This window comes from Cherax quadricarinatus, chromosome 3 (assembly GCF_038502225.1).
Source record: "Cherax quadricarinatus isolate ZL_2023a chromosome 3, ASM3850222v1, whole genome shotgun sequence".
Classification (NCBI taxonomy): Eukaryota; Metazoa; Arthropoda; class Malacostraca; order Decapoda; family Parastacidae; genus Cherax; species Cherax quadricarinatus.
This window is the reverse complement of record NC_091294.1, coordinates 31,617,752-31,644,859: the sequence shown is the minus strand read 5'-3', so window position 1 is coordinate 31,644,859 and position 27,108 is coordinate 31,617,752. Positions and strand designations below refer to the sequence as shown.

The 27,108-nt window shown below is 39.9% G+C and overlaps 1 protein-coding gene across 4 annotated transcripts in view; it reads left to right on the top strand.

Moving 5' to 3' along the window:
- Window positions 1-27,108, top strand: part of LOC128684074 (cell adhesion molecule Dscam2) — a 1,056,358-nt gene that overhangs the window by 394,089 nt on the left and 635,161 nt on the right. The window lies entirely within an intron of this gene.

Below are 27,108 nucleotides of genomic sequence, written 5' to 3'. Positions count from 1 at the left end.
GATATCCAATCTTTCATCACCTAATCTTTTTGTTATCCTCATAACCTTACTCTTTCCTGTATTCACTTTTAATTTTCTTCTTTTGCATACCCTACCAAATTCATCCACCAACCTCTGCAACTTCTCTTCAGAATCTCCCAAGAGCACAGTGTCATCAGCAAAGAGCAACTGTGACAACTCCCACTTTATGTGTGATTCTTTATCTTTTAACTCCACGCCTCTTGCCAAGACCCTCACATTTACTTCTCTTACAACCCCATCTATAAATATATTAAACAACCACGGTGACCTCACACATCCTTGTCTAAGGCCTACTTTTACTGGGAAATAATTTCCCTCTTTCCTACATACTCTAACTTGAGCCTCACTATCCTCGTAAAAACTCTTCACTGCTTTCAGTAACCTACCTCCTACACCATACACCTGCAACATCTGCCACATTGCCCCCCTATCCACCCTGTTGTCATACGCCTTTTCCAAATCCATAAATGCCACAAAAACCTCTTTAGCCTTATCTAAATACTCTTCACTTATATATATATATATATATATATATATATATATATATATATATATATATATATATATATATATTCACTGGAACCTCTACTTACGAGTTTAATCTGTGCCGTGACTTTGCTTGCATCTGGATTTCCTCGTTTGCAGAGTAAATTTTCCTCATTTAAATTAATTGAAATGGTATTAATTCATTCCAGTGGATTTCCAGGCACGAAAAAATACTTCAATAATTTCCCTAATATCAACTCTACGGCTTATTTATCTATCACAATTCATGTAACATGACATAATAAACAATATTAATAACATAGAATCATGATATATACACTAGAATGAATAAAATACATGTCATTACGTATGTAGCTAGTGGTGGTGACAGTGGCCATTGTTGTTGTTGGGATTTATAGGGCCACTACAGCGGCCATTCCTGCTCCTGACTACATGTGTAGGGAGCCTAGGATAACCTAAAAGACTCAGAGTGACTTACAAGCGCTACACTCTTAATGCTACACTTTAGTCTTACACTGTTAATGCTACACTTTGCCACTGCTGCTTCATGTTGCCTGCCACTGCTTCCTCATGATGCCTGCCACTGCTGTTTCATGATGTCTGCCACTGCCGCTTCATGTTGTCTGCCACTGTTATCTCATTATGTCTGCCACTGCTGCTTCATGTTGTCTGCCACTGCTTCCTCATATTGTCTGCCACTGCTGCTTCATGATGTCTGCCACTCCTGCTTCATGTTGCCTGCCACTGCTTCCTCATGATGCCTGCCACTGCTGTTTCATGATGTCTGCCACTGCCGCTTCATGTTGTCTGCCACTGTTATCTCATTATGTCTGCCACTGCTGCTTCATGTTGTCTGCCACTGCTTCCTCATATTGTCTGCCACTGCTGCTTCATGTTGTCTGCCACTGCTTCCTCATATTGTCTGCCACTGCTGCTTCATGATGTCTGCCACTCCTGCTTCATGTTGTCTGCCACTGCTGCTTCATGTTGTCTGCCACTGCTGCTTCATGTTGTCTGCCACTGCTACCTGATGTCTGCCACTGCTGCTTCATGTGTCTGTGCTGCTTCATGTTGTCTGCACTGCTACCGTGTTGTCACTGATGTTCATTTTGTCTGCCACTGCTGCTTCATGTTGTCTGCCACTGCTGCTTCATGTTGTCTGCCACTGCTGCTTCGTGTTGTCTGCCACTGCTACCTCATGATGTCTGCCACTGCTGCTTCATGTTGTCTGCCACTGCTGCTTCATGTTGTCTGCCACTGCTGCTTCGTGTTGTCTGCCACTGCTGCTTCATGTTGTCTGCCACTGCTGCTTCATGTTGTCTGCCACTGCTGCTTCATGTTGTCTGCCACTGCTGCTTCATGTTGTCTGCCACTGCTGCTTCATGTTGTCTGCCACTGCTGCTTCATGTTGTCTGCCACTGCTACCTCATGATGTCTGCCACTGCTGCTTCATGTTGTCTACCACTGCTACCTCATGATGTCTGCTCCCACTTTTACTAGCGTGTTGAAGAGCTTCCCAATATGTGAAGGTTGAGGGGCAGGGCCAATCGGACAGGTATTGGATAGTGTCGTCATTTGTTTTCTCTTGAACATCGCCAAAGAATCGAACATTTCTGTTACTTTTAGCTCAGTTTCAAGGAACTTTTCCTCGTGAACCCAATCAAAATCATATCTATTTCTGTAGTATATCTTCCATTCTATCAAATGAGACGAAAAGAACGAGAATATAACCATAAAAAACACACGAAAATGTACCGCTAATGGGAGGTTAATGGCTGAGAACTGAACTCAGTTATTTATGGTCCGATTTCTTTCATTTTTGGTGTTCGGTAAGAAGCATCTTTCCATCATACATTGCCCAAGTTTCAGTAAGATAGTCTAACAAACAACTGAGATCCAATTCCCTAGATCAAGAGCAAGAGTCCCTCACCAGTGTCAAGGAACCTACCTTGAGGCCAGCTCCCATCTGGAAATTTTGCTCGCGTCTGGAAGCAAAAAATCGACCGACCGACTGCTCGTATCTGGAAAAACTAGCACGTGGATACACTCGTAAGTATATTAGGGTTACAACTTTTTACAATGTAATATTCCTGTATCTTAATCAGATGAACTTTTGCCTAAAAGCAAAGAAATGGCCCTTCATTTCAATATCTTTTAGAAAATGTCACCCCTATATGAAAAAACGAGTAACGAAAACAAGTAACTGGAATGCATATTGCATGTATTATTAATAACAAATAAAACAGCTTACAGCATTATTGTTATCATGTTTGTACATATATTGCTACTTACTGCTTAGAATAAACCGAAGTTGCATTTCGTTGTTGTTTCTGCAGGCAGCATACAGTTCCTGCACAACTTTGGTTGCACGTTCATCACACTGATTACTTCTTGGTATATATCGAGTGTGGACGGTTCCTGCTTCCAGTGATTTTTCAATGAGTTCAGTGTTTTTTTGTAAGGTTTCAATATTTCTGACAAATTCTTGGTCATTTTCATAGCACATCTGATCAGTAAACCAATAATCTGCCTAGTTGTATGAAATTAATCTGCATATCTTCTCCAAAGTCTTCCGTCTTGTTGGTATAAGAATGAATGCAAGAATAGAATGGCTGTTGAATTCCACCTCGCATTGCTGATGTTTGGAATTTTCTGAAAGATAATCAAAGGAAAGTGTTCTTTTTCGTCAAAGAATCTAAACACTCGTGTGAGATGGTACAAAAACTTCATATCATCTCTCCATCCTGATTTAAGGAGGATCTCTTATGTTCCATTAACAAACTGTGCCTTTAGTTCCTCATAATTATTCACCAGTTGGGATACAAATGGATACTCGATATATTTGGAGAACTTGTTTTAGGGCCAAGATTTTCATCCATTAGCAAACGGAGAATCCTGTCCAGAACGTGATGCTGACAACTGATAAACTGTGGTTTGCTAATCCCTTTCTCTGAGAACACTCGTTGCAGTTTGACAACACCTCCAGTATTTTTCCCCGTGTTAACGTTTGTTGTATCAGTAATGATCATCTTTACTGCATTCCACAAGTTGCCTTTCCTTCAGCAACAGTTTCACTCTTGCCAACTTTCAAATGCAGTGCATCCAGTTTTACTTCGGTTCTTTCATTTTTAAGTACTAATCCCTGATACTCATTTTCCTCATTGCACTTTCCATCGAAATATAAAGACTATTAGCACTTTCCTGAGTTGCTGCTTATGAGTAGTAACTCAGATATATTGTGATTCTTAGTTATAATTTAGGGGCGACCTTTTTCCAAAACTGAGAGGAATTTGGTACTTTTTAACAGATGTTATATTTGGAAAAAAGTAAAAAAGTTATAATGTTAATAAACACACACACACACACACACACACACACACACACACACACACACACACACACACAAGTGAAGTAGTGGAGGCAGGAACCATACATAGTTTTAAGAAGAGGTATGACAAAGCTCAGGAAGCAGAGAGAGAGAGGATCCAGTAGCGATCAGTGAAGAGGCGGGGCCAGGAGCTGAGTCTCGACCCCTGCAACCACAATTAGGTGAGTACAATTAGGTGAGTACACACACACACACACAGTTTTACATCTCTTAATGACACAATGAGGCTCCTTGGTTTACCATAATTTTTTAATGTAATCAGATGTTATTATGGTCTATATCTCTTAAAAGATCCCGCTGAAACCTGTTAACTCTCTCTCCTGAATAATTTGTATGGGTGTTAATTTACGTGCATGCGCCTTCATTGGTGCCCAGTATCAGAGTACCAATACACGCCAGTCTGTGGCCAGTTCGGTGGACATTCATCTGTCAATAACCTCTGAAGGAACTTACTTGCGTTATTGCACACTGGAATCATTAACGTAGAATCAGCTGTTAATGGGGTGCTTGTATAGTTGTAAATTTTGCATAGTTTTTCAATATAAAAAAAATTGATATGTGTATCTGAACTCATCCCTTACCTCTTACATTTATATTGATATAGAAGAATGCGTAATGACCCATAAATGTTTAGCGTAAGCCTAAACTGATATAGAATTATGTTTATTGTTCCGCATGGGTTTAACGTGTGTTATTAAGGAATACAATCATAATGTATATTGAATACTATTATTATCTTTGAGTTGCTGGTCAACTGGAAGTGAGAGGAATATATATATATATATATATATATATATATATATATATATATATATATATATATATATATATATATATATATATATATATATATATATATATATGTCGTGCCGAATAGGCAGAACTTGCGATCTTGGCTTAAATCGCAACGCTCATCTTGCCATATAGGACAAGTGAAAATTTGTGTATACAATAATTTCGCCAAAATCATTCTGAACCTAACGGAAAAAATATATTTGATTGTATTTGTTTAGTATTAAATTATTGTAAACGTATTTAAAATATATTTAGTTGGGTTAGGCTAAAATAAATTGCTCTTCTTATAATAAGGTTAGGTAAGTTTTCTAAGACTCTTTTGGTGCAAAATTAAAATTTTTTACATTAACAATAATGAAAAAAATATATCTTTAAACGTAAAAGAGAAAACTTCACAAATAACTTAATTTTAAATGAGTTCTTGCTAATTGACCAGTTTTACATATTCGGCACGACATATATATATATATATATATATATATATATATATATATATATATATATATATATATATATATATATATATATATATATATATATATATATATATATATATATATATACATATATATGCAAGGAATTCGCGAGAGCATTCGAAATATACACAAACACTGATCTCTGGCTGAAGGAGACTCGAACCTACGAACCTTAGGACAAGGTACGCAGTGATTTACCAATCTACCCACACTGGACCAATACCTTGGCGTGTAGCATGCGCTACACGTTTGATCCAAGGCAGCCAGCTTTCAGGGAGAAGGCTTACAGCTTTTCATCTCATCCCCTGCATGCATCAGCCTTACTAGAGATTTGAACAATGCAAGGAATTCGCGAGAGCATGCGAAATATACACAAACACTGCTCTCGCGAATTCCTTGCATTGTTCAAATCTCTAGTAAGGCTGATGCATGCAGGGGATGAGATGAAAAGCTGTAAGCCTTCTCCCTGAAAGCTGGCTGCCTTGGATCAAACGTGTAGCGCATGCTACACGCCAAGGTATTGGTCCAGTGTGGGTAGATTGGTAAAGCACTGCGTACCTTGTCCTAAGGCTCGTAGGTTCGAATCTCCTTCAGCCAGAGATCAGTGTTTGTGTATATTTCGCATGCTCTCGCGAATTCCTTGCATTGTTCAAATCTCTAGTAAGGCTGATGCATACAGGGGATGAGATGAAAAGCTGTAAGCCTTCTCCCTGAAAGCTGGCTGCCTTGGATCAAACGTGTAGCGCATGCTACACGCCAAGGTATTGGTCCAGTGTGGGTAGATTGGTAAAGCACTGCGTACCTTGTCCTAAGGTTCGTAGGTTCGAGTCTCCTTCAGCCAGAGATCAGTGTTTGTATATATATATATATATATATATATATATATATATATATATATATATGTATAGGCAGTTAGGGTAAGATATAAACAGCTATTGGAGGATAGATGGGCTAATGAGAGCATAGGCAATGGGGTCGAAGAGGTATGGGGTAGGTTTAAAAATGTAGTGTTAGAGTGTTCAGCAGAAGTTTGTGGTTACAGGAAAGTGGGTGCAGGAGGGAAGAGGAGCGATTGGTGGAATGATGATGTAAAGAGAGTAGTAAGGGAGAAAAAGTTAGCATATGAGAAGTTTTTACAAAGTAGAAGTGATGCAAGGAGGGAAGAGTATATGGAGAAAAAGAGAGAAGTTAAGAGAGTGGTGAAGCAATGTAAAAAGAGAGCAAATGAGAGAGTGGGTGAGATGTTATCAACAAATTTTGTTGAAAATAAGAAAAAGTTTTGGAGTGAGATTAACAAGTTAAGAAAGCCTAGAGAACAAATGGATTTGTCAGTTAAAAATAGGAGAGGAGAGTTATTAAATGGAGAGTTAGAGGTATTGGGAAGATGGAGGGAATATTTTGACGAATTGTTAAATGTTGATGAAGATAGGGAAGCTGTGATTTCGTGTATAGGGCAAGGAGGAATAACATCTTGTAGGAGTGAGGAAGAGCCAGTTGTGAGTGTGGGGGAAGTTCGTGAGGCAGTAGGTAAAATGAAAGGGGGTAAGGCAGCCGGGATTGATGGGATAAAGATAGAAATGTTAAAAGCAGGTGGGGATATAGTTTTGGAGTGGTTGGTGCAATTATTTAATAAATGTATGGAAGAGGGTAAGGTACCTAGGGATTGGCAGAGAGCATGCATAGTTCCTTTGTATAAAGGCAAAGGGGACAAAAGAGAGTGCAAAAATTATAGGGGGATAAGTCTGTTGAGTGTACCTGGTAAAGTGTATGGTAGAGTTATAATTGAAAGAATTAAGAGTAAGACGGAGAATAGGATAGCAGATGAACAAGGAGGCTTTAGGAAAGGTAGGGGGTGTGTGGACCAGGTGTTTACAGTGAAACATATAAGTGAACAGTATTTAGATAAGGCTAAAGAGGTCTTTGTGGCATTTATGGATTTGGAAAAGGCGTATGACAGGGTGGATAGGGGGGCAATGTGGCAGATGTTGCAAGTGTATGGTGTAGGAGGTAGGTTACTGAAAGCAGTGAAGAGTTTTTACGAGGATAGTGAGGCTCAAGTTAGAGTATGTAGGAAAGAGGGAAATTATTTCCCAGTAAAAGTAGGCCTTAGACAAGGATGTGTGATGTCACCGTGGTTGTTTAATATATTTATAGATGGGGTTGTAAGAGAAGTAAATGCGAGGGTCTTGGCAAGAGGCGTGGAGTTAAAAGATAAAGAATCACACACAAAGTGGGAGTTGTCACAGCTGCTCTTTGCTGATGACACTGTGCTCTTGGGAGATTCTGAAGAGAAGTTGCAGAGATTGGTGGATGAATTTGGTAGGGTGTGCAAAAGAAGAAAATTAAAGGTGAATACAGGAAAGAGTAAGGTTATGAGGATAACAAAAAGATTAGGTGATGAAAGATTGAATATCAGATTGGAGGGAGAGAGTATGGAGGAGGTGAACGTATTCAGATATTTGGGAGTGGACGTGTCAGCGGATGGGTCTATGAAAGATGAGGTGAATCATAGAATTGATGAGGGAAAAAGAGTGAGTGGTGCACTTAGGAGTCTGTGGAGACAAAGAACTTTGTCCTTGGAGGCAAAGAGGGGAATGTATGAGAGTATAGTTTTACCAACGCTCTTATATGGGTGTGAAGCGTGGGTGATGAATGTTGCAGCGAGGAGAAGGCTGGAGGCAGTGGAGATGTCGTGTCTGAGGGCAATGTGTGGTGTGAATATAATGCAGAGAATTCGTAGTTTGGAAGTTAGGAGGAGGTGCGGGATTACCAAAACTGTTGTCCAGAGGGCTGAGGAAGGGTTGTTGAGGTGGTTCGGACATGTAGAGAGAATGGAGCGAAACAGAATGACTTCAAGAGTGTATCAGTCTGTAGTGGAAGGAAGGCGGGGTAGGGGTCGGCCTAGGAAGGGTTGGAGGGAGGGGGTAAAGGAGGTTTTGCGTGCGAGGGGCTTGGACTTCCAGCAGGCATGCGTGAGCGTGTTTGATAGGAGTGAATGGAGACAAATGGTTTTTAATACTTGACGTGCTGTTGGAGTGTGAGCAAAGTAACATTTATGAAGGGATTCAGGGAAACCGGCAGGCCGGACTTGAGTCCTGGAGATGGGAAGTACAGTGCCTGCACTCTGAAGGAGGGGTGTTAATGTTGCAGTTTAAAAACTGTAGTGTAAAGCACCCTTCTGGCAAGACAGTGATGGAGTGAATGATGGTGAAAGTTTTTCTTTTTCGGGCCACCCTGCCTTGGTGGGAATCGGCCAGTGTGATAATAAAAAAAAATAATATATATATATATATATATATATATATATATATATATATATATATATATATATATATATATATATATATATATATATATATATATATATATATATATATATATATATAGAGAGAGAGAGAGAGAGAGAGTTATTCCACCTCTAAATCGAGAGGATGGGACCACCTCTACTAGTAGTCAAGAGAAGGTGGACCTCTTTGCTGAACACTTTGCTACCAAAATGCAAGTTCCTGATCCAGCAAGGGACCCTCCTTGGCTAGCTGCAAGAACTGTGTCAAAACTGTCAGTGGTGACAATAAGGCAGGAGGAGGTGCACTTCCTTCTTAAATCGCTTGACCAAGAAAAGGCTGTGGGCCAGACAAGTTGAGCCCAAGATTGTTGAGAAGATGTGCAGACCAGCTAGCAGCACCTCTAACTCGGATCTTTCAGCACGGCCTAGTACAGTGTAAATGGCCCTCTCTATGGAAAGAGGCAAATGTAGTCCCTGTTCACAAAAAGAAGAGCAGAGAAGAAATCAGCAACTACAGACCAGTGTCACTCCTGTCAATCACTGGTAAGATCCTTGAGACAATAATCTCAAGACAAATGACAGAGTTTTTTGACTACCACTCACTACTTTGTGATCGTCATTATGGCTTCAGGAAAGGTTACTCTGCTGCTGATCTGTTGTTAAACCTCTCCACTAAGTGGCACCAGTCACTGGATGAATCCAAAGTCAGCTGTGTGGTAGCACTGGACATTGCTGGCGCTTTCGACCGGGTGTGACACCAGGGCCTCTTAGCAAAACTTCAAGCACTGGGAATTGCAGGCTCTACGCTATGTCTCCTCAGTGATTACCTTCATGCTAGATCTCTAAGTGTAGTTCTCAATGGAACGGAATCAGCAAGACATCCTAATGGGGCAAGTGCTCCACAGGGAAGCGTGCTGGAACCATTGTTATGGAATGTCTACTTCAACGACCTTCTTCATCTCATCCCAGAATCACATGCATATGCAGACGACTGTACACTGACATTCACTTATCCAAGAGAAGAAATGCCAGCTGCTCTAAGCTACATCAATCACCAGCTAAGAGCTATATCAGCTTGGGGAAATAGATGGCAAGTAACATTTGCACCTGAGAAAACGCAAATGATGATCGTCTCTAGGCACCATGATGATAATGCTGGTGCAGTAGTAAGGGTGAATGGGAGGGTGTTGGCACCTGGGGAAGAAGTTGATATCCTTTGGGGGAAATTTGACTCCAAACTAACCATGAAGAACCATGTTGTAAATATTGCAAACAAGGCAGCCAGGAAGCTTTCAGCACTTCGCCGTATCTCGCATCTGCTTGACAGTAGGGGTTGCAAGATTCTGTACGAGGCACAAGTACGCTCACACCTTAAGTATGCTCTACTTTCTTGGTTTGCCTGCCCCCCCCCATCCCTCTCATCTGCGACTGCTTGACAGAGTAGAGAACAGAGCAAGACGTCTCATCTCTCGCCTGGACCCATCCTGGATAGATTTGTCATTTCAGTAGAGCCTTCAACATAGGAGGGATGTGGGTGGCCTTACTGTTATGTACAAGGCCAATATTGTCAAAGTACCACACTTGGATCCACTTCGAGGACAGCGTGAAACAAGCTTTTATGCCACGAGACGGGCAGAAAGCAGCAACTTCACTCTGGCTGTACCCTTCTCCAGAACATCACTCCATCTGAGATCTTACATACCCAGGATGACTCGAGTATGGAACACATTCGTACAGGATAATGATGTCAACGAGATAAAGTCAGTTGATCAAATGAAAATGCTGGCCCACAGATGGCTCCAACTTCATCCTGTTCCCTACTTGTATGTCTCTTAACATTAAAAATGCTTTCAAATGAGCTGATGTGGGTAACAGCTCTTAGCTTTCCAATAAAGCTAGGAATCCTTAACCTGTAAATAACTCGTCAATAAAGCTAGGGATCCTTAACCTTGTCAAACCCTGTGTAATAAAAGAGAGAGAGAGAGAGAGAGAGAGAGAGAGAGAGAGAGAGAGAGAGAGAGAGAGAGAGAGAGAGAGAGAGAGAGAGAGAGAGAGAGAGAGAGAGAGACCTTGGTCACACATCATTAACACAACTTTTAACACTCGGTCAAATAATTTATCATTTCCCTGCCAGTCCGAGAACCATTTATTTTTCACGGTAATGAGGTCTGGCCGAGTGTCCGGCCACCACCACCATTACCACAATCCCCACCACCACCCACCATCCCCACCACCACTCCCACCACCGCTACTGGAAGCACCATTACTGCTGCCACCGCCCTTACCAGTCACATAACCACAACTACTATCACTATTCATTCATACAATAATACAGCAACTAATCTTGCTACAAATAATGCTCTTGATCCTTCTAGTACTGTACCTGCCACAATTGCTGTTACTATGACCACCACTACTACAATTACTGCTACCACTACTTGTACGTCAACTACCGCTACTACTACTACTGGTACTGCTACTACTACCACTCCTACTTCTTCTACTACTACAACTACGATTACTTTTAATGCTACTAAGACTGCTACTACTGCTACTACTGTTTCTGTTCACCATATCCGTGCCCTGAGATATCTCATACGTTGTGATCATATCTTACACCTCCAGTCCATTATACATCCCATCAACTCTCTCTCTCTCTCTCTCTCTCTCTCTTATAAAAGCGACACAAGCCTTAACGCTGCTGCTGTTACAGTTAATATGCGCTGGAATCTCTCCCTTATCCACTGACATCAACCGCATCACTACACGGAAGTAGGTACTGCACCCACACCTACCTCATCCTACATTCACCTACATCAGCATCACAGCACCTAAGTAGGTACTACAGCACCAACGACCTCGTCCAGTGATCCAGCATGCTGACAGTGTAACACTGCATCTGCTCTGCGGGAGAGTAACAAGCAGTATAGATTTCCTGTCGAGAGAACATTAGAGGCCATCACCTGTGTCAGCGAGAAGCTCAGACTATCTGTTTTCTTAGTGACTGACAATACTGTCTTGCACAGCCCGTTATTCTGTGGCCATATCTGTGCCTGTCTGTATCAGTATCCTGTGTCTGTGTGTGTTGCAGACTCCGTGGTTCAGTGCCTGTGGATACATACCCGGTATCCACATCACTGACTCGAGAAGTGGAGCAACATCACAGTGCCATCACATAGGTGGAGACCACACAATCCTTAAGAGTAGCGCATCCAGCAGAAGTGGATGTTGTACTCGTTACCCAAGGACATATGGTGGTGTGGATGACTCTAGGCTAATTTCACTCTTCTCCCTATTTGGTGTACTAGTATATATATATATATATTGATATATATAGTCAAGGAATCGAACCCATGCTGCTTTGGCCTGCCTCATGGTGGGCCAAAGCAGCATGGGTTCCACTCCTTGATATAGTGTTGTTATATATATTGTTCGTGAGTGCAATATATATAAGTAGTAGTGAAAATTTCCACTGGGCGGTGTATCCGGTTTAGGGGCCTTCCACTGGGCGGTGTATCCGGTTTAGGGCCTTCCACTGGGCGGTGTATCCGGTCTAGGACCTTCCACTGGGCGGTGTATCCGGTCTAGGACCAGCGGCTGGAGGGTCACCTTTTCACACCTAGGTGTTACTTCCGGTTTTGACCATGACCTCGCCCTCGAGACTACCTCACCCTTGACCCCCCAACCAATACCCCCGCCCACGACCCCCCCCCCCTTCGCGACCCCGCCGTCGCGCCGCGCCCCGCCCGCGCGCCCGCCCGCGCGCCCGCCCGCGCCCTTCGCGACCCCCCGCCGCGCGCCCGCCCGCGCGCCCCGCCCGCGCCCTTCGCGACCCCCGCCCGCGCCTTCTGCTGCGCCTTCTGCAGCGTCGTCCGGATCGCCCCCGCGCCTCGAATTTTTTTCCGATTTTTTTCGAATTTTTTTTGAATTTCATTTTCTTGTGCTCTCCATCTCCTCGGATCAAGTTTTTAAGGTTCCCCCTCCCACTTTCACCCCCCACTCCAAAATTTCTCGATATTACCAAGTTTTTTGGATTCCCCCCTATGGGGGTTTCGAAAGTCTCCATCTCCTCAGATCAAATTTTTAAGGTTCCCCCTCCCACTTTCACCCCCCAATCCCAAAAATTTCTCGATAATACAAGTTTTGGATTCCCCCCTATGGGGGTTTTGAATTTCTTATGATCACCTTGGATCAAATTTTTGGATTACCCCTCCCACTTTCACCCACCCCCCACCTCAAATTTTTCTCGATAATACCAAGACTCCATCTCCTTGGATCAAGTTTTTTGGATTCCCCCCTATGGGGTTTTCGAAATTCTCCATCTCCTTGGATCAAGGTTTTTTTTTTTGGATTGTCCCTCCTTCCACCCCCCCCCCCAACCCCAAAAATTTCTCAATATTACAAGTTTTTGCATTCCCCCCTATGGGGGTTTTCGAAATTCTCCATCTCCTTGGATCAAATTTTTAAGGATTACCCCCCCCACTTTCACCCCCCCCCCAAAAAATTTCTCGATAATACAAGTTTTGGATTCCCCCCTATGGGGGTTTCGAAATTCTTATGATCTCCTTGGATCAAGTTTTTCTCGAAATCAAAGTCTCCATCTCCTTGGATCAAATTTTTGGATTACCCCTCTCACTTTCACTCCCACCCCAAAATTTCTCGATAATACCAAGACTCCATCTCCTTGGATCAAGGTTTTTTGGATTCCCCCCTCTGGGGGTAAGCATTCAAATGAACTCCTCCTATGGGGCATGATGCTCTCTCTTACTACAGGTCTAAACAAGTGTGACGTCAGTATTCCTCTCATTAATGTGTTTACTCGACGGTCAGTGACGTCACGCGATGACCCCCACACACACAGGCTGAATCATGACGACCCTTTTAGTTCATTAAAGTTAATAAGGGGATATAGTACCTACATCATAGGGAAAACATTTTCACTCTTAACCCAGGTTAATCCAAATAATTTCACATTTTTTTTCGTTAATACCCACAACAATCCAACAATTTCTTTACAACACAAGTCTAGACATTTTTTAACTATTTCATCTCAGGTCACTCCCCCACGAAGTAACCTCCTCCCCACCCTCCCGAACCCTCACACTCCAACCAACACCTCACAATTTTCACTCATAACCCCCAATTTTTCTCGTTTTAACCCTTTTAGTTCATTAAAGTTAATAAGGGGACACAGTACATCAGAAAGTCACCACAACACTTATAACCACTTTTCGATAAATTCACTAGTCACAATTTTACATATTACGAAGTTAATACGCACACACACCTCACTTTGAACACCTTCAAAACACTCTCTTAAATCATTTGAATACTCACAAAAATACCTTTATACATTTCCAAACAACACTGAAATACTCCAAAACATCATTCGAACACCCCCAAAATCACCTCTGAATACTCCCAGAACACCTTCATAAGTACTCTTGCACATCATTTGAACACCTTCATAAGTACTCTCATAATCATTTGTACACCTTCAAAAAACACCTTTGAATACTCACATAAACACCCTTGAACACCTTCAAAACACCTTTGAATAACCTCAAAACACCTTTGAACACCTTCAAAACACCTTTGAACACCATTGAACATTTCCCACTATTTGAGTACTCCCACACCACTGATTACTACTAAAACACCGCTGAATTCAATCAAAACAACACCCTTCAACACCTTCAAACACCCTTGAACACCTTCAAAAAACACTCTTGAACACCTTCAAAAACACCTTTGAACATTTCCAAAAACACTATTTGAGTACTCCCAATTACACCACTGATTACTACTAAAACACCGCTGAATTCAATCAAAACACCCTTCAACACCTTCAAACACCCTTGAACACCTTCAAAACACTCTTGAACACCTTCAAAAACACCTTTGAACATTTCCAATCAACACTGAAACACTTCCAAAAAAAACACAATTTGAGTACTCCCAATTACACCACTGAATACTACTAAAACACCGCTGAATTCAATCAAAACACCCTTCAACATCTTCAAAACACCTTTGAACACCTTCAAAACACCTTTGAACACCTTCAAAACACTCTCATAACCATTTGAACACACTCAAAACACCTTTGAATAACCTCAAAACACCTTTGAACACCTTCAAAACACCCTTGAACACCCTTGATCACCTTCAAAAAAAACAACATTTGAACACACTCAAAACACCTTTGAACACTTCCAAAAACACAATTTGAGTACTCCCAATTACACCACTGAATACTACTAAAACACCGCTGAATTCAATCAAAACACCCTTCAACACCTTCAAAACACCTTTGAACACCTTTGAACATTTCCAAAACACTATTTGAGTACTCCCAATTACACCACTGATTACTACTAAAACACCGCTGAATTCAATCAAAACACCCTTCAACACCTTCAAACACCCTTGAACACACTCAAAACACCCTTCAACACCTTCAAAACACCTTTGAACACCTTCAAAACACCTTTGAACACATTCAAAACACTCTCATAATCATTTGAACACACTCAAAACACCTTTGAATAACCTCAAAACACCTTTGAACACCTTCAAAACACCCTTGAACACCCTTGATCACCTTCAAAAAAACAACATTTGAACACACTCAAAACACCTTTGAACACCTTTGAACATTTCCAAACAACACTGAAACACTTCCAAAAACACCATTTGAGTACTCCCAAATACACCACTGAATACTAAAACACCACTGAATACACTCAAAACACCACCAAAATCACCATAAACTAAGATCAACACCCACATCCCACAACACCCACAACCCACAACACCCACAATTTTTTCTCGTTTTATCTAATTTCATCAGAAAGTCACAACACCCACACCTCCCATTTTTTTCTCGTTTTAACCCTTTTAGTTCATTAAAGTTAATAAGGGGACACACTACATCAGAAAAAGTCACAAAAACAACCCACTTATAACGTCTTTTCGGTATCTCTAGTTCGACAACAACACCCACATCCCACAACACCCACATCCCACATCCCACACACACACACACACACACACACACACACACACACACACATCCCTAACCTAGCCTAACCTAACCTAACTTATCCTAACCTAACCTAACCTAACCTAACCTAACCTAACCTAACCTAACCTAACCTTACCTAACTTATCCTAACCTAGCCTAACCTAACCTAACCTAACCTTACCTAACTTATCCTAACCTAACCTAACCTAGCCTAACCTAACCTAACTTAACCTAACCTAACCTAACCTAACCGAACCTACCCTAACCTAACCTAACCTAACCTAACCTAACCTAACCTAACCTAACCTAACCTAACTTAACCTAACCCAACCTAACCTAACCTAACCTAGCCTAACCTAACTTAACCTAACCTAACCTAACCTAACCCTAACCTAACCTAACCTAACCTAACCTAATCTAGCCTTGCCTAACCATTACTTAACCTAACCTAACCTAACCTAGCCGAACCTATCCTAACCTAACCTAAAATATATTGGAACACTTCCAAAATACATTAGAGTACTCCAGAATTACTTTGAACGACTCCATTTTTTTTGGATATTTCCAAATTAGTTTTGAAAACTTTATCGTAAAATCGAACATTATTTTCTTGTTGGTAAACACACTCAATGGTAGAAATATTTACTCGATTTCCGAATAGAAACACTTTCCTCGCTCTGAGAGACTCATTGTGGGTCACCCCTTCCCCCCCAACACCACTGGGTAATGCGGTTCACACCCAAGGTAGATTTAAGATAATCATGAACACCTGCGTCAACTCAGGACAGACAGACGCCATGAAATGCGGGTAACATCCAAGGTAGAAAATCATCTCTTTCCAGACCAACTGTCTATCCTAACCTAACCTAACCTAACCTAACCTAATTCCTAACCTAACCTAACCTCACCTAACCGAACCTAACCTAACTCCATCAATCACCTCTATCCTAACCTAACCTAACCTAACCTAACCCAACCTAACTCCATCAAACACCTCTATCCTAACCTAACCTAACCTATCCTAACCTAACCTAACTCCATCAAACACCTCGAATACTACCTAACTTAACCTAACCTAACCTTACCTAACCTACCGAACCTAACCTAACCTAACCTAACCTATCCTAACCTGTCCTAACCTAACCTAACCTATCCTAACCTAACCTAACCTAACCTAACCTAACTTATCCTAAGCTAACCTAACCTAACTTATCCTAACCTAACCTATCCTAACCTAACCTAACCTAAAATAACGAACCTAACCTAACTTATCCTAATCTAATCTAACCTAACCTAACTTATCCTAACCTAACCTAACTTATCCTAACCTAACCTAACCTAACCTAAAATAACCTAACCTAACTTATCCTAACCTACTCACTTTACTTTGAACACCTTCAAAACACTCTCATACATCATTTGAGACCCCCTTTTCTCAATATCTCTCATCCACAACCTTTATCATCTCACTACAGAACAACCCCAAGATTACTTCGAACACTCTCATAAAGCATTTGAGTACTCACATAAACACTTTTGAACATTTCCAAACAACACTGAAGCACTTCCAAAATATCATTTTGATTACTCCCAAATAAGATTTGACAGCTCTAATTTATCTACACTTACACATTTCATTAAATTACATCTCATCCCCCCCAAACTCCTCCCTCATTCTCCAGACTTTACAACATTAGCACAAAAAAAAACTAACTCATACACTTATGACATGAGACATTACCATATCTAACACACTGACTAACTTTGAACCAACTCTGAACACCACTGATCTTCTTCAAAAAATGCTCTGCACATCATTTGAACACCTTCAAAAAAAACACCATCAAACACCTCCGAATACTCCCAAAAAACACTACTGATTACTACCAAATCACCACTGAATACTACCAATCACCGTCAAAATCACCAGAAACTAAGTTTAACATCACCATCTAACATCCTTTTTATAGAAATCCCCTCAAATCACTATAACCAAGAACTCCCTCCCCATTTGGCGCATGAAAAAAAAAAAAAGCATGAACACAAACCTAATACGCAAACACTTAGTACATGATCACCATCAACTGAAAACATATCTTGTACACACACATAATATAAGACAATCACCAACTACAATCACCCATGTTCACTTACCTCAAAATCACTAATATCACAGAAAACAATCATTTTTATAAACATTTCACACACACACACACAAAAAAAAAAAAAAAAAAATCATATTTGACAATATCTAAGCGCACTCACCTCACTACCACCAACACACGATGTCTCACCTCACAGGACCGACGAGCTCACCTCCAGTGACGTCACACTCCCATTGTGTTACTTGGTGGTTGGTAACATCACACCTAACCCCCCTTGTTTCAACCTGTTGTACCCTACATTATCTAAGAACACTATATCCAAGACGATTACCAGATTTTATGATCCCCAACACCAAGATCACAGAAAACACACATTTTTATAATTATTCACACAAAAATCACGATCACCAATTCCATATCATGTTTACCGTCATCTATCAACACTAATCACCAAGATCACCAAAAAATCTAAGATCATGCATCTCAAAACTACTATGATCACTGAAAACACTTATTTTTTAAACATTCGCACAAAAATAAGACATACACAAAAATACCACAACACTTCCACCAACATCTATAACATAACATGAGCACTATAACATATCACTATCACAAAAAAAAATAATACACAGACACCCACATATTATACATTTCAATTGCAAATTTAAGACATGAGACATACACACCAAATCTAAGACATTCACCTCCAACTAAGACATACACATCACCCCTAAAACTTCCTTCCTTATTCATTCCGTATATCTCCTAGAGCTGTTTTAACCCCGACGGATCCATCACGACGTAGGAGCCAGAGGAACCATCACCACTCCAACACCACCTACTACACTCTGGCTCCTACGTCGTGATGGATCCGTCGGGGTTAAAACAGCTCTAGGAGATATACGGAATGAATAAGGAAGGAAGTTTTAGGGGTGATGTGTATGTCTTAGTTGGAGGTGAATGTCTTAGATTTGGTGTGTATGTCTCATGTCTTAAATTTGCAATTGAAATGTATAATATGTGGGTGTCTGTGTATTATTTTTTTTTGTGATAGTGATATGTTATAGTGCTCATGTTATGTTATAGATGTTGGTGGAAGTGTTGTGGTATTTTTGTGTATGTCTTATTTTTGTGCGAATGTTTAAAAAATAAGTGTTTTCAGTGATCATAGTAGTTTTGAGATGCATGATCTTAGATTTTTTGGTGATCTTGGTGATTAGTGTTGATAGATGACGGTAAACATGATATGGAATTGGTGATCGTGATTTTTGTGTGAATAATTATAAAAATGTGTGTTTTCTGTGATCTTGGTGTTGGGGATCATAAAATCTGGTAATCGTCTTGGATATAGTGTTCTTAGATAATGTAGGGTACAACAGGTTGAAACAAGGGGGGTTAGGTGTGATGTTACCAACCACCAAGTAACACAATGGGAGTGTGACGTCACTGGAGGTGAGCTCGTCGGTCCTGTGAGGTGAGACATCGTGTGTTGGTGGTAGTGAGGTGAGTGCGCTTAGATATTGTCAAATATGATTTTTTTTTTTTTGTGTGTGTGTGTGTGAAATGTTTATAAAAATGATTGTTTTCTGTGATATTAGTGATTTTGAGGTAAGTGAACATGGGTGATTGTAGTTGGTGATTGTCTTATATTATGTGTGTGTACAAGATATGTTTTCAGTTGATGGTGATCATGTACTAAGTGTTTGCGTATTAGGTTTGTGTTCATGCTTTTTTTTTTCATGCGCCAAATGGGGAGGGAGTTCTTGGTTATAGTGATTTGAGGGGATTTCTATAAAAAGGATGTTAGATGGTGATGTTAAACTTAGTTTCTGGTGATTTTGACGGTGATTGGTAGTATTCAGTGGTGATTTGGTAGTAATCAGTAGTGTTTTTTGGGAGTATTCGGAGGTGTTTGATGGTGTTTTTTTGAAGGTGTTCAAATGATGTGCAGAGCATTTTTTGAAGAAGATCAGTGGTGTTCAGAGTTGGTTCAAAGTTAGTCAGTGTGTTAGATATGGTAATGTCTCATGTCATAAGTGTATGAGTTAGTTTTTTTTTGTGCTAATGTTGTAAAGTCTGGAGAATGAGGGAGGAGTTTGGGGGGATGAGATGTAATTTAATGAAATGTGTAAGTGTAGATAAATTAGAGCTGTCAAATCTTATTTGGGAGTAATCAAAATGATATTTTGGAAGTGCTTCAGTGTTGTTTGGAAATGTTCAAAAGTGTTTATGTGAGTACTCAAATGCTTTATGAGAGTGTTCGAAGTAATCTTGGGGTTGTTCTGTAGTGAGATGATAAAGGTTGTGGATGAGAGATATTGAGAAAAGGGGGTCTCAAATGATGTATGAGAGTGTTTTGAAGGTGTTCAAAGTAAAGTGAGTAGGTTAGGATAAGTTAGGTTAGGTTATTTTAGGTTAGGTTAGGTTAGGTTAGGATAAGTTAGGTTAGGTTAGGATAAGTTAGGTTAGGTTAGATTAGATTAGGATAAGTTAGGTTAGGTTCGTTATTTTAGGTTAGGTTAGGTTAGGATAGGTTAGGTTAGGATAAGTTAGGTTAGGTTAGCTTAGGATAAGTTAGGTTAGGTTAGGTTAGGTTAGGTTAGGATAGGTTAGGTTAGGTTAGGACAGGTTAGGATAGGTTAGGTTAGGTTAGGTTAGGTTCGGTAGGTTAGGTAAGGTTAGGTTAGGTTAAGTTAGGTAGTATTCGAGGTGTTTGATGGAGTTAGGTTAGGTTAGGATAGGTTAGGTTAGGTTAGGATAGAGGTGTTTGATGGAGTTAGGTTGGGTTAGGTTAGGTTAGGTTAGGTTAGGATAGAGGTGATTGATGGAGTTAGGTTAGGTTCGGTTAGGTGAGGTTAGGTTAGGTTAGGAATTAGGTTAGGTTAGGTTAGGTTAGGTTAGGATAGACAGTTGGTCTGGAAAGAGATGATTTTCTACCTTGGATGTTACCCGCATTTCATGGCGTCTGTCTGTCCTGAGTTGACGCAGGTGTTCATGATTATCTTAAATCTACCTTGGGTGTGAACCGCATTACCCAGTGGTGTTGGGGGGGAAGGGGTGACCCACAATGAGTCTCTCAGAGCGAGGAAAGTGTTTCTATTCGGAAATCGAGTAAATATTTCTACCATTGAGTGTGTTTACCAACAAGAAAATAATGTTCGATTTTACGATAAAGTTTTCAAAACTAATTTGGAAATATCCAAAAAAATGGAGTCGTTCAAAGTAATTCTGGAGTACTCTAATGTATTTTGGAAGTGTTCCAATATATTTTAGGTTAGGTTAGGATAGGTTCGGCTAGGTTAGGTTAGGTTAGGTTAAGATAGGTTAGGTTAGGTTAGGGTAGGTTAGGTTAGGTTAGGTTAAGTTAGGTTAGGCTAGGTTAGGTTAGGTTAGGTTGGGTTAGGTTAAGTTAGGTTAGGTTAGGTTAGGTTAGGTTAGGTTAGGTTAGGTTAGGTTAGGTTAGGGTAGGTTCGGTTAGGTTAGGTTAGGTTAGGTTAAGTTAGGTTAGGTTAGGCTAGGTTAGGTTAGGTTAGGATAAGTTAGGTAAGGTTAGGTTAGGTTAGGTTAGGCTAGGTTAGGATAAGTTAGGTTAGGTTAGGTTAGGTTAGGTTAGGTTAGGTTAGGTTAGGTTAGGTTAGGTTAGGATAAGTTAGGTTAGGTTAGGCTAGGTTAGGGATGTGTGTGTGTGTGTGTGTGTGTGTGTGTGTGTGTGTGGGATGTGGGATGTGGGTGTTGTGGGATGTGGGTGTTGTTGTCGAACTAGAGATACCGAAAAGACGTTATAAGTGGGTTGTTTTTGTGACTTTTTCTGATGTAGTGTGTCCCCTTATTAACTTTAATGAACTAAAAGGGTTAAAACGAGAAAAAAATGGGAGGTGTGGGTGTTGTGACTTTCTGATGAAATTAGATAAAACGAGAAAAAATTGTGGGTGTTGTGGGTTGTGGGTGTTGTGGGATGTGGGTGTTGATCTTAGTTTATGGTGATTTTGGTGGTGTTTTGAGTGTATTCAGTGGTGTTTTAGTATTCAGTGGTGTATTTGGGAGTACTCAAATGGTGTTTTTGGAAGTGTTTCAGTGTTGTTTGGAAATGTTCAAAGGTGTTCAAAGGTGTTTTGAGTGTGTTCAAATGTTGTTTTTTTGAAGGTGATCAAGGGTGTTCAAGGGTGTTTTGAAGGTGTTCAAAGGTGTTTTGAGGTTATTCAAAGGTGTTTTGAGTGTGTTCAAATGATTATGAGAGTGTTTTGAATGTGTTCAAAGGTGTTTTGAAGGTGTTCAAAGGTGTTTTGAAGGTGTTGAAGGGTGTTTTGAGTGTGTTCAAGGGTGTTTGAAGGTGTTGAAGGGTGTTTTGATTGAATTCAGCGGTGTTTTAGTAGTAATCAGTGGTGTAATTGGGAGTACTCAAATAGTGTTTTGGAAATGTTCAAAGGTGTTCAAAGGTGTTTTGAAGGTGTTGAAGGGTGTTTTGATTGAATTCAGCGGTGTTTTAGTAGTATTCAGTGGTGTAATTGGGAGTACTCAAATTGTGTTTTTTGGAAGTGTTCAAAGGTGTTTTGAGTGTGTTCAAATGTTGTTTTTTTTGAAGGTGATCAAGAGTGTTCAAGGGTGTTTTGAAGGTGTTCAAAGGTGTTTTGAGGTTATTCAAAGGTGTTTTGAGTGTGTTCAAATGTTGTTTTTTGAAGGTGTTCAAAGGTGTTTTGAAGGTGTTCAAAGGTGTTTTGAAGGTGTTGAAGGGTGTTTTGATTGAATTCAGCGGTGTTTTAGTAGTATTCAGTGGTGTAATTGGGAGTACTCAAATTGTGTTTTTTTTGGAAGTTTTAAAAGGTTTTTTTGAAGGTGTTCAAGAGTGTTTTTAAGGTGTTCAAGTGTGTTTGAAATGTTCAAAGGTGTTTTTGAAATGTTCAAAGGTGTTCAAGAGTGTTTTGAAGGTGTTCAAGGGTGTTTGAAGGTGTTGAAGGGTGTTTTGATTGAATTCAGCGGTGTTTTAGTAGTAATCAGTGGTGTAATTGGGAGTACTCAAATAGTGTTTTTGGAAATGTTCAAAGGTGTTCAAAGGTGTTTTGAAGGTGTTGAAGGGTGTTTTGATTGAATTCAGCGGTGTTTTAGTAGTATTCAGTGGTGTAATTGGGAGTACTCAAATTGTGTTTTTTGGAAGTGTTTCATGGTGATTTTGGTGGTGTTTTGAGTGTATTCAGTGGTGTTTTAGTATTCAGTGGTGTATTTGGGAGTACTCAAATGGTGTTTTTGGAAGTGTTTCAGTGTTGTTTGGAAATGTTCAAAGGTGTTCAAAGGTGTTTTGAGTGTGTTCAAATGTTGTTTTTTTGAAGGTGATCAAGGGTGTTCAAGGGTGTTTTGAAGGTGTTCAAAGGTGTTTTGAGGTTATTCAAAGGTGTTTTGAAGGTGTTCAAGGGTGTTTATGTGAGTATTCAAAGGTGTTTTTTGAAGGTGTACAAATGATTATGAGAGTACTTATGAAGGTGTTCAAATGATGTGCAAGAGTACTTATGAAGGTGTTCTGGGAGTATTCAGAGGTGATTTTGGGGGTGTTCGAATGATGTTTTGGAGTATTTCAGTGTTGTTTGGAAATGTATAAAGGTATTTTTGTGAGTATTCAAATGATTTAAGAGAGTGTTTTGAAGGTGTTCAAAGTGAGGTGTGTGTGCGTATTAACTTCGTAATATGTAAAATTGTGACTAGTGAATTTATCGAAAAGTGGTTATAAGTGTTGTGGTGACTTTCTGATGTACTGTATCCCCTTATTAACTTTAATGAACTAAAAGGGTTAAAACGAGAAAAATTGGGGGTTATGAGTGAAAATTGTGAGGTGTTGGTTGGAGTGTGAGGGTTCGGGAGGGTGGGGAGGAGGTTACTTCGTGGGGGAGTGACCTGAGATGAAATAGTTAAAAAAAATGTCTAGACTTGTGTTGTAAAGAAATTGTTGGATTGTTGTGGGTATTAACGAAACAAAAATGTGAAATTATTTGGATTAACCTGGGTTAAGAGTGAAAATGTTTTCCCTATGATGTAGGTACTATATCCCCTTATTAACTTTAATGAACTAAAAGGGTCGTCATGATTCAGCCTGTGTGTGTGGGGGTCATCGCGTGACGTCACTGACCGTCGAGTAAACACATTAATGAGAGGAATACTGACGTCACACTTGTTTAGACCTGTAGTAAGAGAGAGCACCATGCCCCATAGGAGGAGTTCATTTGAATGCTTACCCCCAGAGGGGGGAATCCAAAAAACCTTGATCCAAGGAGATGGAGTCTTGGTATTATCGAGAAATTTTGGGGTGGGAGTGAAAGTGAGAGGGGTAATCCAAAAATTTGATCCAAGGAGATGGAGACTTTGATTTCGAGAAAAACTTGATCCGAGGAGATCATAAGAATTTCGAAACCCCCATAGGGGGGAATCCAAAACTTGTATTATCGAGAAATTTTGGGGTTGGGGGGGAACCTTAAAAATTTGATCCAAGGAGATGGAGACTTTGATTTCGGGAAAAACTTGATCCGAGGAGATGGGAGGGGGGAGAAATTTTGGGGTTGGGGGGGGTGAAAGTGGGAGGGGGGCACCCTTAAAAATTTGATCCAAGGAGATGGAGAATTTCGAAAACCCCCATAGGGGGGAATGCAAAAACTTGTCATATGGACAAATTTTTGGGGTTGGGGGGGGGGTGGAAGGAGGGACAATCCAAAAAAAACCTTGATCCAAGGAGATGGAGAATTTCGAAAACCCATAGGGGGGATCCAAAAAATTTGATCCGAGGAGATGGAGTCTTGGTATTATCGAGAAAAATTTGAGGTGGGGGGTGGGTGAAAGTGGGAGGGGTAATCCAAAAATTTGATCCAAGGTGATCATAAGAAATTCAAAACCCCCATAGGGGGGAATCCAAAACTTGTATTATCGAGAAATTTTTGGGATTGGGGGGTGAAAGTGGGAGGGGGAACCTTAAAAATTTGATCTGAGGAGATGGAGACTTTCGAAACCCCCATAGGGGGGAATCCAAAAACTTGGTAATATCGAGAAATTTTGGGATGGGGGTGAAAGTGAGAGGGGGAACCTTAAAAACTTGATCCGAGGAGATGGAGAGCACAAGAAAATGAAATTCAAAAAAAATTCGAAAAAAATCGGAAAAAAATTCGAGGCGCGGGGGCGATCCGGACGACGCTGCAGAAGGCGCAGCAGAAGGCGCGGGCGGGGGTCGCGAAGGGCGCGGGCGGGCGCGCGGGCGGGCGCGCAGCGGGGGGGTCGCGAAGGGCGCGGGCGCGCGCGCGCGCGCGGGCGCGCGGGCGGGCGCGCGCGGCGGGGGTCGCGAAGGGGGGTCGCGAGGGGGTCGTGGGCGGGGGTATTGGTTGGGGGGTCAAGGGTGAGGTAGTCTCGAGGGCGAGGTCATGGTCAAAACCGGAAGTAACACCTAGGTGTGAAAAGGTGACCCTCCAGCTGCTGGTCCTAGACCGGATACACCGCTCAGTGGAAGGCCTAAACCGGAAGGGACCGCCCAGTGGAAGGCCCTAAACCGGAAGGGACCGCCCAGTGGAAGGCCCCTAAACCGGAAGGGACCCCCCAGTGGAAATTTTCACTACTTATATATATATATACTATATATATATATATATATATATATATATATATATATATATATATATATATATATATATATATATATATATATATATATATATATATATATATGTCGTGCCGAATATGTAAAACTGGTCAATTAGCAAGAACTCATTTAAAATTAAGTCCTTTCTAAAATTTTCTCTTATACGTTTAAAGATATATTTTTTTCATTAATGTTAATGTAAAAATTTTTAATTTTGCACCAAAAGAATCTTAGAAAACTTACCTAACCTTATTATAACAAGAACAATTTATTTTAGCCTAACCCAACTAAATATATTTTAGATTTGTTTACAATAATTTAATACTAAACAAACACAGTGAAATATATTTTTTTCGTTAGGTTCAGAATGATTTTGGCGAAATTATTGCATACACAAATTTTCACTTGTCCTATATGGCAAGATGAGCGTTGCTATTTAAGCCAAGATCGCAAGTTCTGCCTATTCGGCACGACATATATATATATATATATATATATATATATATATATATATATATATATATATATATATATATATATATATATATATATATATATATATATATATATATATATATGCTTTTCCCTGTGTTTGCTCGGTCCTTTTTACTCCCTAGTTTTTATCAGAATAAAATTCGCCAGTATTTGATTTAATGGTCATGTTCTTTATTATGATTAAAATTCTGTAAAAATTAAAGGGGAAAACTTTAATATTAATGTCAATAATTTTGTGAATAATGGGTTATGTATCCCACATAATGAATGATTTACAATGTATAGGTCATTATTATCATTATTATTATTAGTAGTAGTAGTAGTAGTAGTAGTACTGTAGTAGTATAGTAATTAGTAATTATTATTATTATATTAATTATTATATTTATCATTATCATTACACTATTAATAATAATTATCATTATAACAATAATAATGATGATTATTATTAAAATATTATTATAATTATAGCTATAATAATAATAATAATAATAATAATAATAATAATAATAATTATTATTATTATTATTATTATTATTATTATTATTACTTGTAGTAATGTTAATAGTAATAGCAGTAGAGTAGTGTGATAATTATTTTATTTATTATTATTATTATTATTATTATTATTATTATTATTATTATTATTATTATTATTATTATTATTATTAAATCCGTTTTTTATCGTAAATTATTATCCCTTTTATTCGATTATTCAATTTTAAATTAGAAAACGAATAAGTTTCAAGACAATACATCTGACCTTTCAAAATGTTTCGTGAATTGTCTCCTGTTCTGGTTTTCTCTATAATTTTCGCTCAGTTGTTACTTGATGATGATCCGGACTGACTGAAATATTGTCGCACATTATTCTTTCCTGGCAGAACTATTTTTTTCTGAATTTTTTCAATAACAGTTACACCTGTTTTTTTATTCATCGTTTTGGTTATTCTTCGTTTTGATTATGGTCAGGGACCAACCGAGACGTCATTCTGGTTATGGTCAGGGACCGACCGAGACGTCGTTCTGGTTATGCTTAGGGACCTACCGATGCGTCGTTCTGGTTATGGTCAGGGCCGACGACCGAGGCGTCGTTTTGGTTACGGTCCAGGATTGATACGTTCCTCAAACTGACGTGTTCTTCAGACTGACGTGTTCTTGATACCGTACTGACAACTTGTGTTCCACTGACGTAGTCTTGATACCGCACTGACAGTTTATGTTCCACTGACGTGTTTTTGGTACCGCACAGACAGTTTGTGTTCCACTGACGTAGTCTTGATACCGCACTGATAGTTTTTGTTCCACTAACGTGTTCTTGATGCCGCACTAACAGTTTGTGTTCCACTGACGTGTTTTTGATACCACACTGACAATTTGTGTTCCACTGACGTGGTCT